A 4,973-nucleotide genomic window follows, 5' to 3' on the forward strand; every position below is an offset into this window, starting at 1 on the left:
CAGTGAAAAAATCTGGTAACTTAATGAAGTGATCCCAGTTAACATCACTAGTAATGGGACAAAACGTCATCACGTGTCACTTGATATGATACACTGAGAAGGAAACAACATCACTTTAATTGTATTCCTGCCAAAAATTCATAATCTGAATCTGATCATGAGGAAACATCAGATAAGCCCAAACTGGTGGAAGCTCTGCAAATAAGTAGCCCATATTCTTCAAAGAGAGATATACAAATAACTATAATACAAGATACAATAAAAGTGCTGTAGGAGTACAAAGAAGAAATCAGAAGAAAGAATTTTAATCATGTGGTTATACTGAATATTATTGAGCATTTACTGTGTTCTAAGCTCTGTCTAGTCTCACTCCTTTCTGATCTCATCCGGTCTCATTGCTGTAACTACCATTTATATACCAATGACTCCCAACTTTATATCTCTAGCCCTGACCTCTCTCCCAAATCCTGAACTTATATACCTAACAGCCTATTCAATATCTCCATTTGGATGTCCAACTGACATCTAAACTCGACATGTTTAAAACTGAACTCATTCTATCAAATCTGCTCCACTTGCAGCCTTCCCCATCTCAGTTGATGGCAACTTCATCCCTCCTGCTGTTTATAACAAAAAGCTTGGAGACATTCTTTTTTTTTTTTTTTTTAAATAAAGGAAATATTTTATTTATTTATTTATTTATTTATTTTTAATTTTTGGCTGTGTTGGGTCTTCGTTTCTGTGCGAGGGCTTTCTCTAGTTGCGGCAAGCGGGGGCCACTCTTCATCGCGGTGCGCGGGCCTCTCACTATCGCGGCCTCTCTTGTTGTGGAGCACAGGCTCCAGACGCGCAGGCTCAGTAGTTGTGGCTCACGGGCCTAGTTGCTCCGTGGCATGTGGGATCTTCCCAGACCAGGGCTCGAACCCGTGTCCCCTGAATTGGCAGGCAGATTCTCAACCACTGCGCCACCAGGGAAGCCCCCATTCTTTTTTAATAGAAAGGAAAAAATAACCCATGTACTTATCATCCAACTTCAACAATTATCAACAAATGCCCAATCTTTTTTAAAAATTTATTTTATTGAAATATAGTTGATTTACAATGTGGTGTTAATTTCTACTGTACAGCAAAGTGATTCAGCTATACATATACATACATTCTTTTTCATATTCTTTTTCATTATGATTTAATCACAGAACATTAAATATAGTTCCCTCTGCTATACAGTAGGACCTTGTTGTTTATCTGTTCTACATACAATAGTTTGCACCTACTAATCCTAAACTCCCAATCTATCCCTCCCCCTTCCCCTCTTCCCTTTGGCAACCACAAGTCTGTTCTCTATGTCTGTGAGTCTGTTTCTGTTTCGTAGATAAGTTAATTTGTGTCATAGTTTAGATTCCACATATAAGTGATATAATATGGTATTTGTCTTACTCTATCTGACTTACTTCACTTAATATAATAACCTCTAGGTCCATCTATGTTGCTGCAAATGGCATTATTTCATTCTTTTTTATGGCTGAGTAGTATTCCATTGTGTGTGTGTGTGTGTGTGTGTGTGTGTACCACAATTTCTTTATCCATTCATCTGCCGATGGACAGTTAGGTTGCTTCCATGTCTTGGCTATTGTAAATACTGCAGCAGTGAACATTGGGGTGCATGCATCTTTTCAAATTACTGTTTTGTCTGGATAGATGCCCAAAAGAGGGATTGCAGGACCATATGGCAACTCTATTTTTAGTTTTTTGAGGAACCTCCATACTGTTTTTCATAGTGGCTACACCACTTTACGTTCCCACCAACAGTGTAGGAGGGTTCCCTTTTCTCCACACCCTCTCCAGCAATAAATGCCCAATCTTGTTTCAACTATATCCCCACCCACTTCCCCCCAACTGATTATTTCTAAGAAAATCCCAGACATCATATCATTTCATCCATAAATGCTTGTATGTGTGTTAAATATAGAGAATCTTTTAAACATAATATCATTAACACACCCAAGGAAAATTAACAGTAATTTTTTAATGTTACCAAATATATAGTGTTCAAGTTTCTGCAATTGTCTCATAATTTTTTATTTTTTACAGTTCCAAACAAAGTTTACACATTGCATTTGGATGATACTTACCTTAGGCCTCTTTTAATCTGTAAGTCTTCCTCTTTTGTATTTCCTGCGATTTATTTATTTGTTGATGAAATCAAATCATTTGTTCTGTAAAATTTCCAACTTTGTGGATTTTTCTGATTGCATCCCTGTTGTGTCATTTAAATATTTTCCGGACTTCCCTGGTGGCACAGTGGATAAGAATCTGCCTGCCAGTGCAGGGGACATGGGTTCGATCCCTGGTCTGCGAGGATCCCACATGCCGCAGAGCAACCGAGCCTGCGCGCCACAGCTGCTGAAGCCCGCGTGCCCTAGAGCCTATGTTCCGCAACAAGAGAAGCCACCGCAAGGAGAAGCCCCGCGCACCGCAACGAAGAGTAGCCCCCGCTCGCCACAACTGGAGAAAGCCCATGCACAGCAAGGAAGACCCAATGCAGCCAAAAATAAATAAATAAAATAAAAATAAAAATAAATAAATAAATAAATAAAGTTTTTTCTTTTTTATTTTTTATAAATGAACAGATAGGTATACTTGTTCAGATTTATGTTCCTTTTTTTGGCAAGAATAACTGGTATCATAAACTTCCTATTGCATCTCATCAGGAGGCATATAACATCTGGTTTAATGTATTTTTGTTCTGTTACAATTGATTAATAGGTTCAAATATTACCATCTTTTTACTTGACAGCTTAGCAGTCACAGGTAATCGTTATCTAGCTGCATTATTTCATGAGGGGCTGTAAAAAAGTGATATTCTAATTTTAGAACACTATCTTTATTCATTAGCTGGAATTCTTCTATAAATAAGAACTTTCCCTTCATCAAATATTTGATTACCTAAGGAATGGCAGGATAAATGTTTGATTCTTTCCTTTGATTTACTAGTTTTCAAAATAATGAGTTGAGATTCTCATGTAATAGAGATAGTTCTCTAAATAATGAAATTCTCCAGCATACTGGATGACTTATGAGACTTTTGTTTTTAGTATCACTATGAACTATGGGTTTTAACACATTTGGTGTGCTTCAACCCACTGCAATTATTCTTCATTTTGAAATGCATATTGTCCTTTGGGACTTCCCTGGTGGCGCAGTGGCTAAGAATCCACCTGCCAATGCAGGGGACATGTGTTCGATCCCTGATCCAGGAAGATTCCCACATGCCATGGAGCAACTAAGCCTGCGAGCCACAACTACTGAAGCTGGCATGCTCTAGGGCCTGCAGGCCGCAACTACTGAGCCCGTGTGCTGCAACTACTGGAGCCCATGCACCTAGAGCCTGTGCTCCATGCTCCGTGCTCCACAACAAGAGAAGCCCCTGCAATGAGAAGCCCACGCACCGCAATGAAGAGTAGCCCCTGCTTGCCGCAGCTAGAGAAAGCCCACGCGCAGCAACGAAGACCCAACGCAGCTAAAAATAAAAAAATAAATAAAATAAAAAATAAAGAGGACCTAAGTACATTTAAAAAAAGAAAAAAGCATATTGTCCCATCTTTGGGCTGTGGAAGTCCTTTCAGATTAGCCCCAGATTTCTCTTGACATGATTCCAGTAGTCTTGGATAGCTTCCTTGCTTTCTGATATAACAAGATGTTCCAGGTTCATCTTGTTTATTTCCTGCCTCAGATCTAGAAACAGATGTTTCTCTAAGAAGTCTTGGTTCATTTAGTAGTAAATGGCGTTTAAAGACCACAATTTGGATGGTTGGATGCTTGTTGCTACTGAGTTGGTCATTGTTTGCCTTTTTCTAACTAAATGTAGGATTTCAGGGATTTTATCCAACTTTCTTGATTTTATATTTGCATCTCTTTCTAGTATAATCAACATCTTGGTTCCTGATAACATTAGCACAATTTATTTATTTTCTTTATTCTATTACATATATAAAATGATTTCTGAAAAAACCCAATATTACTAATAAGATGGCTAATGAAAACAGTTTAACATTTTTTGCAGTTCATTTCTTTCCTTTGGGTATATCCCATAAAAACGTACGATTAAGACATATGCTACAACATGGATGAATCTTGAGGACATTATGCTAAGTGAAATAAGACGGCTACAAAAAGACAAATACTGTGTGATTCCACTTATATAAGGTATTTAGAGTAGTCAAAATCATAGAGAAAGTCGAATGGTGGTTACCAGGAACTAGGGGGTAGGGGGGCAATTGGGAGTTATTGTTTAATGAGTATAGAGTTTCAGTTTTATAAGATAAAAAGAAGTATGGTGTCTATGGCCATACCACCCTGAGTGTGCCTGATCTCATCTGATCTCAGAAGCTAAGCAGGGTTGGGCCTGGTTAGCACTTGGATGGGAGATGACCTGGGAACGCTGAGTGCTGCAGGCTTAAAAAATGGGGGGGTAGGGTATGCAGACGGATGGTGGTTATGGTTCCACAACATTATGAACATATTTAATATCACTAAACTGTACACTTAAAAATGGTTGAAATGGTAAATTTTATGTGTATTTTATTCTATTATTTATTTATTTATTTATTTGGTTGTGCCGAGTCTTAGTTGCGGCAGGCGGGCTCCTTTAGTTGCAGCTCGCGGGCTCCTTAGTTGCAGCTTGAGGGCTCCTTAGTTGTGGCTTGCCTGCTCCTTAGTTGCAGCACGTGGGCTCCTTAGTTGTGGCATGCGAACTCTTAGTTGCGGCATGCATGTGGGATCTAGTACCCTGGCCAGGGATCAAAACCAGGCCCCCTGCATTGGGAGCACGGAGTCTTAACCACTGCGCCGTCAGGGAAGTCCCATATGTGTATTTTATCACAATAAAATTTTTTGAAAAAAATATACAGTTAAACTATTATATTTTAAAGTCATTTGAAAAAATTCTACCAATACATAGGTTAATTTATTTC

At 38.7% G+C, this 4,973-nt stretch overlaps 1 pseudogene; it reads left to right on the plus strand.

The window, feature by feature from the left end:
* Positions 1–4,338: 4,338 nt before the first annotated feature.
* Positions 4,339–4,457, plus strand: LOC137776448 (5S ribosomal RNA; annotated as a pseudogene).
* The last annotated feature ends 516 nt before the right edge of the window (positions 4,458–4,973 follow it).

The sequence above is a fragment of the Eschrichtius robustus genome, chromosome 1 (genome assembly GCF_028021215.1).
Source record: "Eschrichtius robustus isolate mEscRob2 chromosome 1, mEscRob2.pri, whole genome shotgun sequence".
Taxonomy (NCBI): Eukaryota; Metazoa; Chordata; class Mammalia; order Artiodactyla; family Eschrichtiidae; genus Eschrichtius; species Eschrichtius robustus.